Source organism: Dermacentor andersoni, chromosome 4, assembly GCF_023375885.2.
Source record: "Dermacentor andersoni chromosome 4, qqDerAnde1_hic_scaffold, whole genome shotgun sequence".
NCBI lineage: Eukaryota > Metazoa > Arthropoda > Arachnida > Ixodida > Ixodidae > Dermacentor > Dermacentor andersoni.
Window position 1 is genome coordinate 198,959,767 of NC_092817.1, and position 13,993 is coordinate 198,973,759.

General features: G+C 48.5%; 11 non-coding genes and 7 pseudogenes across 11 annotated transcripts; all 18 read right to left on the reverse strand.

Moving 5' to 3' along the window:
- Positions 1-153: 153 nt before the first annotated feature.
- LOC140217812 (5S ribosomal RNA) lies at positions 154-272 on the reverse strand (annotated as a pseudogene).
- Positions 273-779: 507 nt separating this feature from the next.
- On the reverse strand, positions 780-898 carry LOC140217763 (5S ribosomal RNA; annotated as a pseudogene).
- Positions 899-1,407: 509 nt separating this feature from the next.
- LOC140217493 (5S ribosomal RNA) lies at positions 1,408-1,526 on the reverse strand. Its single transcript, XR_011894070.1, has one exon. It is a non-coding gene; the product is annotated as a 5S ribosomal RNA (ribosomal RNA).
- Positions 1,527-2,035: 509 nt separating this feature from the next.
- LOC140217494 (5S ribosomal RNA) lies at positions 2,036-2,154 on the reverse strand. The gene has a single exon (XR_011894071.1). It is a non-coding gene; the product is annotated as a 5S ribosomal RNA (ribosomal RNA).
- A 504-nt stretch (positions 2,155-2,658) lies between these two features.
- Positions 2,659-2,777, reverse strand: LOC140217495 (5S ribosomal RNA). The gene has a single exon (XR_011894072.1). It is a non-coding gene; the product is annotated as a 5S ribosomal RNA (ribosomal RNA).
- Positions 2,778-3,282: 505 nt separating this feature from the next.
- LOC140217744 (5S ribosomal RNA) lies at positions 3,283-3,401 on the reverse strand (annotated as a pseudogene).
- A 499-nt stretch (positions 3,402-3,900) lies between these two features.
- Positions 3,901-4,019, reverse strand: LOC140217854 (5S ribosomal RNA; annotated as a pseudogene).
- A 1,890-nt stretch (positions 4,020-5,909) lies between these two features.
- Positions 5,910-6,028, reverse strand: LOC140217760 (5S ribosomal RNA; annotated as a pseudogene).
- A 506-nt stretch (positions 6,029-6,534) lies between these two features.
- LOC126520009 (5S ribosomal RNA) lies at positions 6,535-6,653 on the reverse strand. The gene has a single exon (XR_011894073.1). It is a non-coding gene; the product is annotated as a 5S ribosomal RNA (ribosomal RNA).
- A 501-nt stretch (positions 6,654-7,154) lies between these two features.
- Positions 7,155-7,273, reverse strand: LOC140217496 (5S ribosomal RNA). Its single transcript, XR_011894074.1, has one exon. It is a non-coding gene; the product is annotated as a 5S ribosomal RNA (ribosomal RNA).
- Positions 7,274-7,771: 498 nt separating this feature from the next.
- Positions 7,772-7,890, reverse strand: LOC126519964 (5S ribosomal RNA). The gene has a single exon (XR_007596741.1). It is a non-coding gene; the product is annotated as a 5S ribosomal RNA (ribosomal RNA).
- Positions 7,891-8,391: 501 nt separating this feature from the next.
- LOC126520012 (5S ribosomal RNA) lies at positions 8,392-8,510 on the reverse strand (annotated as a pseudogene).
- A 1,893-nt stretch (positions 8,511-10,403) lies between these two features.
- Positions 10,404-10,522, reverse strand: LOC140217497 (5S ribosomal RNA). The gene has a single exon (XR_011894075.1). It is a non-coding gene; the product is annotated as a 5S ribosomal RNA (ribosomal RNA).
- A 508-nt stretch (positions 10,523-11,030) lies between these two features.
- On the reverse strand, positions 11,031-11,149 carry LOC140217498 (5S ribosomal RNA). Its single transcript, XR_011894076.1, has one exon. It is a non-coding gene; the product is annotated as a 5S ribosomal RNA (ribosomal RNA).
- A 509-nt stretch (positions 11,150-11,658) lies between these two features.
- Positions 11,659-11,777, reverse strand: LOC140217499 (5S ribosomal RNA). The gene has a single exon (XR_011894077.1). It is a non-coding gene; the product is annotated as a 5S ribosomal RNA (ribosomal RNA).
- A 509-nt stretch (positions 11,778-12,286) lies between these two features.
- On the reverse strand, positions 12,287-12,405 carry LOC140217500 (5S ribosomal RNA). The gene has a single exon (XR_011894078.1). It is a non-coding gene; the product is annotated as a 5S ribosomal RNA (ribosomal RNA).
- Positions 12,406-12,913: 508 nt separating this feature from the next.
- On the reverse strand, positions 12,914-13,032 carry LOC140217501 (5S ribosomal RNA). The gene has a single exon (XR_011894079.1). It is a non-coding gene; the product is annotated as a 5S ribosomal RNA (ribosomal RNA).
- Positions 13,033-13,539: 507 nt separating this feature from the next.
- LOC140217764 (5S ribosomal RNA) lies at positions 13,540-13,658 on the reverse strand (annotated as a pseudogene).
- Positions 13,659-13,993: the final 335 nt, after the last annotated feature.

Below are 13,993 nucleotides of genomic sequence, written 5' to 3' on the forward strand. Positions count from 1 at the left end.
GCGGCTTGCATATTGTTTTTGCACTTCGACGTTGGCTCTACCAGTAGGCTGCGCCAGTTTAATGTAACAGTAAATAAAACAACCCACACGTGAGTGTAAAAAAAAAAAAAATAAGTCACAGAAGCACGCAATAAAAAAATGCAAAGAGAAGGGTGCCATCAGCACTCGGTGTTCCCAGGTGGTCTCCCTCCCAAGTACTGACGGAGCCCAATGCTGCTTAGCTTCGGGGATCGGACGAGAACCGGCGTATTCAGCATGGTATGGCCGATGGCAGGGATGCTATGTTTACGACTGCACCTGTATCGTGCTATGTGCATTCGCAACGTATTGCTACAGCACGTACGCGGCACTGTCTTTCCGTTGATAGTACAGGCACACGTCGTGTACGTGGATTGCTCCGTTTGTTATGGTTAGTTGCTGCCGAGTCGAGCTGGCAATAAAACACGAGGACGAGAGCAACGATTTGCGTCCGCTGCAGCCCACGTTTGGCGCTAGCAATGCGCCAAGTTATTGATTGTCACTGAGCTGGATACGGGTGTAATAGGTAAACGGTTAGCAGTTTGTGCGACTAAATTTTGCACCATTACTTATACCGGTTACCACCGTCACTGCGCGTACAATCGCCTAGCGGCTTGCATTTTGTTTTTGCACTTCGACGTTGGCTCTACCAGTAGGCTGCGCCAGTTGAATGTAACAGTAAATAAAACAACCCACACGTGAGTGTAAAAAAAAAAAAATAAGTCACAGAAGCACGCAATAAAAAAATGCAAAAACAAGGGTGCCATCAGCACTCGGTGTTCCCAGGTGGTCTCCCTCCCAAGTAGTGACCGAGCCCAATGCTGCTTAGCTTCGGGGATCGGACGAGAACCGGCGTATTCAGCATGGTATGGCCGATGGCAGGGATGCTATGTTTACGACTGCACCTGTATCGTGCTATGTGCATTCGCAACGTATTGCTACAGCACGTACGCGGCACTGTCTTTCCGTTGATAGTACAGGCACACGTCGTGTACGTGGATTGCTCCGTTTGTTATGGTTAGTCGCTGCCGAGTCGAGCTGGCAATAAAACAAGAGGACGAGAGCAACGATTTGCGTCCGCTGCAGCCCACGTTTGGCGCTAGCAATGCGGCAAGTTATTGATTGTCACTGAGCTGGATACGGGTGTAATAGGTAAACGGTTAGCAGTTTGTGCGACTAAATTTTGCACCGTTACTTATACCGGTTACCACCGTCACTGCGCGTACAATCGCCTGGCGGCTTGCATATTGTTTTTGCACTTCGACGTTGGCTCTACCAGTAGGCTGCGCCAGTTGAATGTAACAGTAAATAAAACAACCCACACGTGAGTGTAAAAAAAAACAAAAATAAGTCACAGAAGCACGCAATAAAAAAATGCAAAAAGAAGGGTGCCATCAGCACTCGGTGTTCCCAGGTGGTCTCCCTCCCAAGTACTGACCGAGCCCAATGCTGCTTAGCTTCGGGGATCGGACGAGAACCGGCGTATTCAGCATGGTATGGCCGATGGCAGGGATGCTATGTTTACGACTGCACCTGTATCGTGCTATGTGCATTCGCAACGTATTGCTACAGCACGTACGCGGCACTGTCTTTCCGTTGATAGTACAGGCACACGTCGTGTACGTGGATTGCTCCGTTTGTTATGGTTAGTCGCTGCCGAGTCGAGCTGGCAATAAAACAAGAGGACGAGAGCAACGATTTGCGTCCGCTGCAGCCCACGTTTGGCGCTAGCAATGCGGCAAGTTATTGATTGTCACTGAGCTGGATACGGATGTAATAGGTAAACGGTTAGCAGTTTGTGCGACTAAATTTTGCACCATTACTTATACCGGTTACCACCGTCACTGCGCGTACAATCGCCTGGCGGCTTGCATATTGTTTTTGCACTTCGACGTTGGCTCTACCAGTAGGCTGCGCCAGTTGAATGTAACAGTAAATAAAACAACCCACACGTGAGTGTAAAAAAAAACAAAAATAAGTCACAGAAGCACGCAATAAAAAAATGCAAAAAGAAGGGTGCCATCAGCACTCGGTGTTCCCAGGTGGTCTCCCTCCCAAGTACTGACCGAGCCCAATGCTGCTTAGCTTCGGGGATCGGACGAGAACCGGCGTATTCAGCATGGTATGGCCGATGGCAGGGATGCTATGTTTACGACTGCACCTGTATCGTGCTATGTGCATTCGCAACGTATTGCTACAGCACGTACGCGGCACTGTCTTTCCGTTGATAGTACAGGCACACGTCGTGTACGTGGATTGCTCCGTTTGTTATGGTTAGTTGCTGCCGAGTCGAGCTGGCAATAAAACACGAGGACGAGAGCAACGATTTGCGTCCGCTGCAGCCCACGTTTGGCGCTAGCAATGCGCCAAGTTATTGATTGTCACTGAGCTGGATACGGGTGTAATAGGTAAACGGTTAGCAGTTTGTGCGACTAAATTTTGCACCATTACTTATACCGGTTACCACCGTCACTGCGCGTACAATCGCCTAGCGGCTTGCATATTGTTTTTGCACTTCGACGTTGGCTCTACCAGTAGGCTGCGCCAGTTGAATGTAACAGTAAATAAAACAACCCACACGTGAGTGTAAAAAAAAAAAATGTCACAGAAGCACGCAATAAAAAAATGCAAAAAGAAGGGTGCCATCAGCACTCGGTGTTCCCAGGTGGTCTCCCTCCCAAGTACTGACCGAGCCCAATGCTGCTTAGCTTCGGGGATCGGACGAGAACCGGCGTATTCAGCATGGTATGGCCGATGGCAGGGATGCTATGTTTACGACTGCACCTGTATCGTGCTATGTGCATTCGCAACGTATTGCTACAGCACGTACGCGGCACTGTCTTTCCGTTGATAGTACAGGCACACGTCGTGTACGTGGATTGCTCCGTTTGTTATGGTTAGTTGCTGCCGAGTCGAGCTGGCAATAAAACACGAGGACGAGAGCAACGATTTGCGTCCGCTGCAGCACACGTTTGGCGCTAGCAATGCGCCAAGTTATTGATTGTCACTGAGCTGGATACGGGTGTAATAGGTAAACGGTTAGCAGTTTGTGCGACTAAATTTTGCACCATTACTTATACCGGTTACCACCGTCACTGCGCGTACAATCGCCTAGCGGCTTGCATATTGTTTTTGCACTTCGACGTTGGCTCTACCAGTAGGCTGCGCCAGTTGAATGTAACAGTAAATAAAACAACCCACACGTGAGTGTAAAAAAAAAAATAAGTCACAGAAGCACGCAATAAAAAAATGCAAAAAGAAGGGTGCCATCAGCACTCGGTGTTCCCAGGTGGTCTCCCTCCCAAGTACTGACCGAGACCAATGCTGCTTAGCTTCGGGGATCGGACGAGAACCGGCGTATTCAGCATGGTATGGCCGATGGCAGGGATGCTATGTTTACGACTGCACCTGTATCGTGCTATGTGCATTCGCAACGTATTGCTACAGCACGTACGCGGCACTGTCTTTCCGTTGATAGTACAGGCACACGTCGTGTACGTGGATTGCTCCGTTTGTTATGGTTAGTCGCTGCCGAGTCGAGCTGGCAATAAAACAAGAGGACGAGAGCAACGATTTGCGTCCGCTGCAGCCCACGTTTGGCGCTAGCAATGCGGCAAGTTATTGATTGTCACTGAGCTGGATACGGGTGTAATAGGTAAACGGTTAGCAGTTTGTGCGACTAAATTTTGCACCATTACTTATACCGGTTACCACCGTCACTGCGCGTACAATCGCCTGGCGGCTTGCATATTGTTTTTGCACTTCGACGTTGGCTCTACCAGTAGGCTGCGCCAGTTGAATGTAACAGTAAACCCACACGTGAGTGTAAAAAAAAAAAAAAATGTCACAGAAGCACGCAATAAAAAAATGCAAAAAGAAGGGTGCCATCAGCACTCGGTGTTCCCAGGTGGTCTCCCTCCCAAGTACTGACCGAGCCCAATGCTGCTTAGCTTCGGGGATCGGACGAGAACCGGCGTATTCAGCATGGTATGGCCGCTTTTTTTTTTTTTTTTTATTTATTTATTACCGGTTTTTTCGCAGAACGTGCAGTTTCCACACATTACAGTATCACAATTGCAATACAAACAAAAAGGAAAGAAAAGAGTCACACCATACAACAAAGCCGTCTGTCCCTATTGGACAGGCGTTGTCAACTTAAAATTCCTTCATGGCTGTCAGAGGTTCTAGCCTCCACAGCCATTCCGGAACACATTGTTGCATTTTCTGTATTTCTATGAATCGCGCCATACATTCTCTGAAATAAACGCGAGCGGGCCTAGCGTCAGGATCACAATAGTACCCTGCCATCCGAGCCCGCCATATACTGTGGAGAGCGTTTAACATAATGAAATCATATGGAACCCCGTCATCATCCTTAATTGTCAGATACCTTATCCCTTGGGGGTCCACCGGTAACTCTTTTTTCAGGGTTCGCTTTAAGACGTCCCAGAAAAAGAAGCCCTCCCAACATTCCAAGAAAACGTGATCTATGGTTTCCTGCTTTTTGCAGATCAAGCAATGCGTTCCCCATGGTACGATACAACCTCGCTCTTCCATGAAAGTCTTCACTGAGAGCGTACCGGTGTGAAGCTTAAAAAAAAACGTTTTTACCCCTGGTGGCACCTCCATGGGTTTTACGCGTTTAAGTACATCAAGTCCTGGCCCTCCACTGTAAATGGCTCTGTATAACGGCACTGGGAAAACAATGTCGCACACATCTTTATACAATCTTTTCCTTTTAACATCGCAAAGGTAATCCATTGAAAATCGAACAGAAAGAAATCTTACGCTGTCGGCCACTTCCTTAAAGAAGCCACGAAGTGATCCGGTAACGCATGCCGTACTAACGACATGTGCCGGCAAAGCACCGCTCAACCTGAGCTGACATACTGTGCGCAGAAAAGGATGGCGCACATCGCGAAAAAACAAGAATCGGTTGACTAGTTGTCTAACAAAAAGATGAACCAAACCCACACCGCCGTCTTTCACTCTTCTAAACAAATTGGTTCGGCTGCACCTTTCCCATGTTGACCCCCAGATGAAAACAGCAAACACTCTGTGCAGCCTTTGCACATTTGCTCTCGAGCAATACAACGCTTGCATGACATAATATAACTTCGTGACAAAAAACATATTACAGACTGTCGCCCTTGAAAAAATTGACAGCTTCACATCCTTCCATCTGTCCACCTTTTCTTTCATTTCATTGGCTTGGCTCCTCCAATATTCATCGCTACTATTGTAGCTATTGAGAGGAACGCCCAGATACCTCGTCGGCGTTTTTACCCAGTTGAGGTTCGCGAAGTTGTCCGGTGCAGACTCCCATTTCCCGTGCCACAGGCCTAGGGATTTGCCCCAATTTATTAGCATGGTATGGCCGATGGCAGGGATGCTATGTTTACGACTGCACCTGTATCGTGCTATGTGCATTCGCAACGTATTGCTACAGCACGTACGCGGCACTGTCTTTCCGTTGATAGTACAGGCACACGTCGTGTACGTGGATTGCTCCGTTTGTTATGGTTAGTCGCTGCCGAGTCGAGCTGGCAATAAAACAAGAGGACGAGAGCAACGATTTGCGTCCGCTGCAGCCCACGTTTGGCGCTAGCAATGCGGCAAGTTATTGATTGTCACTGAGCTGGATACGGGTGTAATAGGTAAACGGTTAGCAGTTTGTGCGACTAAATTTTGCACCATTACTTATACCGGTTACCACCGTCACTGCGCGTACAATCGCCTAGCGGCTTGCATATTGTTTTTGCACTTCGACGTTGGCTCTACCAGTAGGCTGCGCCAGTTGAATGTAACAGTAAATAAAACAACCCACACGTGAGTGTAAAAAAAAAAAATAAGTCACAGAAGCACGCAATAAAAAAATGCAAAAAGAAGGGTGCCATCAGCACTCGGTGTTCCCAGGTGGTCTCCCTCCCAAGTACTGACCGAGCCCAATGCTGCTTAGCTTCGGGGATCGGACGAGAACCGGCGTATTCAGCATGGTATGGCCGATGGGAGGGATGCTATGTTTACGACTGCACCTGTATCGTGCTATGTGCATTCGCAACGTATTGCTACAGCACGTACGCGGCACTGTCTTTCCGTTGATAGTACAGGCACACGTCGTGTACGTGGATTGCTCCGTTTGTTATGGTTAGTCGCTGCCGAGTCGAGCTGGCAATAAAACAAGAGGACGAGAGCAACGATTTGCGTCCGCTGCAGCCCTCGTTTGGCGCTAGCAATGCGGCAAGTTATTGATTGTCACTGAGCTGGATACGGGTGTAATAGGTAAACGGTTAGCAGTTTGTGCGACTAAATTTTGCACCATTACTTATACCGGTTACCACCGTCACTGCGCGTACAATCGCCTGGCGGCTTGCATATTGTTTTTGCACTTCGACGTTGGCTCTACCAGTAGGCTGCGCCAGTTGAATGTAACCGTAAATAAAACAACCCACACGTGAGTGTAAAAAAAAAAAATAAGTCACAGAAGCACGCAATAAAAAAATGCAAAAAGAAGGGTGCCATCAGCACTCGGTGTTCCCAGGTGGTCTCCCTCCCAAGTACTGACCGAGCCCAATGCTGCTTAGCTTCGGGGATCGGACGAGAACCGGCGTATTCAGCATGGTATGGCCGATGGCAGGGATGTTTACGACTGCACCTGTATCGTGCTATGTGCATTCGCAACGTATTGCTACAGCACGTACGCGGCACTGTCTTTCCGTTGATAGTACAGGCACACGTCGTGTACGTGGATTGCTCCGTTTGTTATGGTGAGTCGCTGCCGAGTCGAGCTGGCAATAAAACAAGAGGACGAGAGCAACGATTTGCGTCCGCTGCAGCCCACGTTTGGCGCTAGCAATGCGGCAAGTTATTGATTGTCACTGAGCTGGATACGGGTGTAATAGGTAAACGGTTAGCAGTTTGTGCGACTAAATTTTGCACCATTACTTATACCGGTTACCACCGTCACTGCGCGTACAATCGCCTGGCGGCTTGCATATTGTTTTTGCACTTCGACGTTGGCTCTACCAGTAGGCTGCGCCAGTTGAATGTAACAGTAAATAAAACAACCCACACGTGAGTGTAAAAAAAAAAAATAAGTCACAGAAGCACGCAATAAAAAAATGCAAATGGAAGGGTGCCATCAGCACTCGGTGTTCCCAGGTGGTCTCCCTCCCAAGTACTGACCGAGCCCAATGCTGCTTAGCTTCGGGGATCGGACGAGAACCGGCGTATTCAGCATGGTATGGCCGATGGCAGGGATGCTATGTTTACGACTGCACCTGTATCGTGCTATGTGCATTCGCAACGTATTGCTACAGCACGTACGCGGCACTGTCTTTCCGTTGATAGTACAGGCACACGTCGTGTACGTGGATTGCTCCGTTTGTTATGGTTAGTCGCTGCCGAGTCGAGCTGGCAATAAAACAAGAGGACGAGAGCAACGATTTGCGTCCGCTGCAGCCCACGTTTGGCGCTAGCAATGCGGCAAGTTATTGATTGTCACTGAGCTGGATACGGGTGTAATAGGTAAACGGTTAGCAGTTTGTGCGACTAAATTTTGCACCATTACTTATACCGGTTACCACCGTCACTGCGCGTACAATCGCCTGGCGGCTTGCATATTGTTTTTGCACTTCGACGTTGGCTCTACCAGTAGGCTGCGCCAGTTGAATGTAACAGTAAACCCACACGTGAGTGTAAAAAAAAAAAATAAGTCACAGAAGCACGCAATAAAAAAATGCAAAAAGAAGGGTGCCATCAGCACTCGGTGTTCCCAGGTGGTCTCCCTCCCAAGTACTGACCGAGCCCAATGCTGCTTAGCTTCGGGGATCGGACGAGAACCGGCGTATTCAGCATGGTATGGCCGATGGCAGGGATGCTATGTTTACGAATGCACCTGTATCGTGCTATGTGCATTCGCAACGTATTCCTACAGCACGTACGCGGCACTGTCTTTCCGTTGATAGTACAGGCACACGTCGTGTACGTGGATTGCTCCGTTTGTTATGGTTAGTCGCTGCCGAGTCGAGCTGGCAATAAAACAAGAGGACGAGAGCAACGATTTGCGTCCGCTGCAGCCCACGTTTGGCGCTAGCAATGCGGCAAGTTATTGATTGTCACTGAGCTGGATACGGGTGTAATAGGTAAACGGTTAGCAGTTTGTGCGACTAAATTTTGCACCATTACTTATACCGGTTACCACCGTCACTGCGCGTACAATCGCCTGGCGGCTTGCATATTGTTTTTGCACTTCGACGTTGGCTCTACCAGTAGGCTGCGCCAGTTGAATGTAACAGTAAACCCACACGTGAGTGTAAAAAAAAAAAAAAAAATGTCACAGAAGCACGCAATAAAAAAATGCAAAAAGAAGGGTGCCATCAGCACTCGGTGTTCCCAGGTGGTCTCCCTCCCAAGTACTGACCGAGCCCAATGCTGCTTAGCTTCGGGGATCGGACGAGAACCGGCGTATTCAGCATGGTATGGCCGCTTTTTTTTTTCTTTTTTTTATTTATTTATTACCGGTTTTTTCGCAGAACGTGCAGTTTCCACACATTACAGTATCACAATTGCAATACAAACAAAAAGGAAAGAAAAGAGTCACACCATACAACAAAGCCGTCTGTCCCTATTGGACAGGCGTTGTCAACTTAAAATTCCTTCATGGCTGTCAGAGGTTCTAGCCTCCACAGCCATTCCGGAACACATTGTTGCATTTTCTGTATTTCTATGAATCGCGCCATACATTCTCTGAAATAAACGCGAGCGGGCCTAGCGTCAGGATCACAATAGTACCCTGCCATCCGAGCCCGCCATATACTGTGGAGAGCGTTTAACATAATGAAATCATATGGAACCCCGTCATCATCCTTAATTGTCAGATACCTTATCCCTTGGGGGTCCACCGGTAACTCTTTTTTCAGGGTTCGCTTTAAGACGTCCCAGAAAAAGAAGCCCTCCCAACATTCCAAGAAAACGTGATCTATGGTTTCCTGCTTTTTGCAGATCAAGCAATGCGTTCCCCATGGTACGATACAACCTCGCTCTTCCATGAAAGTCTTCACTGAGAGCGTACCGGTGTGAAGCTTAAAAAAAAACGTTTTTACCCCTGGTGGCACCTCCATGGGTTTTACGCGTTTAAGTACATCAAGTCCTGGCCCTCCACTGTAAATGGCTCTGTATAACGGCACTGGGAAAACAATGTCGCACACATCTTTATACAATCTTTTCCTTTTAACATCGCAAAGGTAATCCATTGAAAATCGAACAGAAAGAAATCTTACGCTGTCGGCCACTTCCTTAAAGAAGCCACGAAGTGATCCGGTAACGCATGCCGTACTAACGACATGTGCCGGCAAAGCACCGCTCAACCTGAGCTGACATACTGTGCGCAGAAAAGGATGGCGCACATCGCGAAAAAACAAGAATCGGTTGACTAGTTGTCTAACAAAAAGATGAACCAAACCCACACCGCCGTCTTTCACTCTTCTAAACAAATTGGTTCGGCTGCACCTTTCCCATGTTGACCCCCAGATGAAAACAGCAAACACTCTGTGCAGCCTTTGCACATTTGCTCTCGAGCAATACAACGCTTGCATGACATAATATAACTTCGTGACAAAAAACATATTACAGACTGTCGCCCTTGAAAAAATTGACAGCTTCACATCCTTCCATCTGTCCACCTTTTCTTTCATTTCATTGGCTTGGCTCCTCCAATATTCATCGCTACTATTGTAGCTATTGAGAGGAACGCCCAGATACCTCGTCGGCGTTTTTACCCAGTTGAGGTTCGCGAAGTTGTCCGGTGCAGACTCCCATTTCCCGTGCCACAGGCCTAGGGATTTGCCCCAATTTATTAGCATGGTATGGCCGATGGCAGGGATGCTATGTTTACGACTGCACCTGTATCGTGCTATGTGCATTCGCAACGTATTGCTACAGCACGTACGCGGCACTGTCTTTCCGTTGATAGTACAGGCACACGTCGTGTACGTGGATTGCTCCGTTTGTTATGGTTAGTCGCTGCCGAGTCGAGCTGGCAATAAAACAAGAGGACGAGAGCAACGATTTGCGTCCGCTGCAGCCCACGTTTGGCGCTAGCAATGCGGCAAGTTATTGATTGTCACTGAGCTGGATACGGGTGTAATAGGTAAACGGTTAGCAGTTTGTGCGACTAAATTTTGCACCATTACTTATACCGGTTACCACCGTCACTGCGCGTACAATCGCCTAGCGGCTTGCATATTGTTTTTGCACTTCGACGTTGGCTCTACCAGTAGGCTGCGCCAGTTGAATGTAACAGTAAATAAAACAACCCACACGTGAGTGTAAAAAAAAAAAAATAAGTCACAGAAGCACGCAATAAAAAAATGCAAAAAGAAGGGTGCCATCAGCACTCGGTGTTCCCAGGTGGTCTCCCTCCCAAGTACTGACCGAGCCCAATGCTGCTTAGCTTCGGGGATCGGACGAGAACCGGCGTATTCAGCATGGTATGGCCGATGGCAGGGATGCTATGTTTACGACTGCACCTGTATCGTGCTATGTGCATTCGCAACGTATTGCTACAGCACGTACGCGGCACTGTCTTTCCGTTGATAGTACAGGCACACGTCGTGTACGTGGATTGCTCCGTTTGTTATGGTTAGTTGCTGCCGAGTCGACCTGGCAATAAAACACGAGGACGAGAGCAACGATTTGCGTCCGCTGCAGCCCACGTTTGGCGCTAGCAATGCGCCAAGTTATTGATTGTCACTGAGCTGGATACGGGTGTAATAGGTAAACGGTTAGCAGTTTGTGCGACTAAATTTTGCACCATTACTTATACCGGTTACCACCGTCACTGCGCGTACAATCGCCTAGCGGCTTGCATTTTGTTTTTGCACTTCGACGTTGGCTCTACCAGTAGGCTGCGCCAGTTGAATGTAACAGTAAATAAAACAACCCACACGTGAGTGTAAAAAAAAAAAAAATAAGTCACAGAAGCACGCAATAAAAAAATGCAAAAAGAAGGGTGCCATCAGCACTCGGTGTTCCCAGGTGGTCTCCCTCCCAAGTACTGACCGAGCCCAATGCTGCTTAGCTTCGGGGATCGGACGAGAACCGGCGTATTCAGCATGGTATGGCCGATGGCAGGGATGCTATGTTTACGACTGCACCTGTATCGTGCTATGTGCATTCGCAACGTATTGCTACAGCACGTACGCGGCACTGTCTTTCCGTTGATAGTACAGGCACACGTCGTGTACGTGGATTGCTCCGTTTGTTATGGTTAGTTGCTGCCGAGCCGAGCTGGCAATAAAACACGAGGACGAGAGCAACGATTTGCGTCCGCTGCAGCCCACGTTTGGCGCTAGCAATGCGGCAAGTTATTGATTGTCACTGAGCTGGATACGGGTGTAATAGGTAAACGGTTAGCAGTTTGTGCGACTAAATTTTGCACCGTTACTTATACCGGTTACCACCGTCACTGCGCGTACAATCGCCTGGCGGCTTGCATATTGTTTTTGCACTTCGACGTTGGCTCTACCAGTAGGCTGCGCCAGTTGAATGTAACAGTAAATAAAACAACCCACACGTGAGTGTAAAAAAAAACAAAAATAAGTCACAGAAGCACGCAATAAAAAAATGCAAAAAGAAGGGTGCCATCAGCACTCGGTGTTCCCAGGTGGTCTCCCTCCCAAGTACTGACCGAGCCCAATGCTGCTTAGCTTCGGGGATCGGACGAGAACCGGCGTATTCAGCATGGTATGGCCGATGGCAGGGATGCTATGTTTACGACTGCACCTGTATCGTGCTATGTGCATTCGCAACGTATTGCTACAGCACGTACGCGGCACTGTCTTTCCGTTGATAGTACAGGCACACGTCGTGTACGTGGATTGCTCCGTTTGTTATGGTTAGTCGCTGCCGAGTCGAGCTGGCAATAAAACAAGAGGACGAGAGCAACGATTTGCGTCCGCTGCAGCCCACGTTTGGCGCTAGCAATGCGGCAAGTTATTGATTGTCACTGAGCTGGATACGGGTGTAATAGGTAAACGGTTAGCAGTTTGTGCGACTAAATTTTGCACCGTTACTTATACCGGTTACCACCGTCACTGCGCGTACAATCGCCTGGCGGCTTGCATATTGTTTTTGCACTTCGACGTTGGCTCTACCAGTAGGCTGCGCCAGTTGAATGTAACAGTAAATAAAACAACCCACACGTGAGTGTAAAAAAAAACAAAAATAAGTCACAGAAGCACGCAATAAAAAAATGCAAAAAGAAGGGTGCCATCAGCACTCGGTGTTCCCAGGTGGTCTCCCTCCCAAGTACTGACCGAGCCCAATGCTGCTTAGCTTCGGGGATCGGACGAGAACCGGCGTATTCAGCATGGTATGGCCGATGGCAGGGATGCTATGTTTACGACTGCACCTGTATCGTGCTATGTGCATTCGCAACGTATTGCTACAGCACGTACGCGGCACTGTCTTTCCGTTGATAGTACAGGCACACGTCGTGTACGTGGATTGCTCCGTTTGTTATGGTTAGTCGCTGCCGAGTCGAGCTGGCAATAAAACAAGAGGACGAGAGCAACGATTTGCGTCCGCTGCAGCCCACGTTTGGCGCTAGCAATGCGCCAAGTTATTGATTGTCACTGAGCTGGATACGGGTGTAATAGGTAAACGGTTAGCAGTTTGTGCGACTAAATTTTGCACCATTAGTTATACCGGTTACCACCGTCACTGCGCGTACAATCGCCTGGCGGCTTGCATATTGTTTTTGCACTTCGACGTTGGCTCTACCAGTAGGCTGCGCCAGTTGAATGTAACAGTAAATAAAACAACCCACACGTGAGTGTAAAAAAAAAAAAAATAAGTCACAGAAGCACGCAATAAAAAAATGCAAAAAGAAGGGTGCCATCAGCACTCGGTGTTCCCAGGTGGTCTCCCTCCCAAGTACTGACCGAGCCCAATGCTGCTTAGCTTCGGGGATCGGACGAGAACCGGCGTATTCAGCATGGTATGGCCGATGGCAGGGATGCTATGTTTACGACTGCACCTGTATCGTGCTATGTGCATTCGCAACGTATTGCTACAGCACGTACGCGGCACTGTCTTTCCGTTGATAGTACAGGCACACGTCGTGTACGTGGATTGCTCCGTTTGTTATGGTTAGTTGCTGCCGAGTCGAGCTGGCAATAAAACACGAGGACGAGAGCAACGATTTGCGTCCGCTGCAGCCCACGTTTGGCGCTAGCAATGCGCCAAGTTATTGATTGTCACTGAGCTGGATACGGGTGTAATAGGTAAACGGTTAGCAGTTTGTGCGACTAAATTTTGCACCATTACTTATACCGGTTACCACCGTCACTGCGCGTACAATCGCCTAGCGGCTTGCATTTTGTTTTTGCACTTCGACGTTGGCTCTACCAGTAGGCTGCGCCAGTTGAATGTAACAGTAAATAAAACAACCCACACGTGAGTGTAAAAAAAAAAAAATAAGTCACAGAAGCACGCAATAAAAAAATGCAAAAACAAGGGTGCCATCAGCACTCGGTGTTCCCAGGTGGTCTCCCTCCCAAGTAGTGACCGAGCCCAATGCTGCTTAGCTTCGGGGATCGGACGAGAACCGGCGTATTCAGCATGGTATGGCCGATGGCAGGGATGCTATGTTTACGACTGCACCTGTATCGTGCTATGTGCATTCGCAACGTATTGCTACAGCACGTACGCGGCACTGTCTTTCCGTTGATAGTACAGGCACACGTCGTGTACGTGGATTGCTCCGTTTGTTATGGTTAGTCGCTGCCGAGTCGAGCTGGCAATAAAACAAGAGGACGAGAGCAACGATTTGCGTCCGCTGCAGCCCACGTTTGGCGCTAGCAATGCGGCAAGTTATTGATTGTCACTGAGCTGGATACGGGTGTAATAGGTAAACGGTTAGCAGTTTGTGCGACTAAATTTTGCACCGTTACTTATACCGGTTACCACCGTC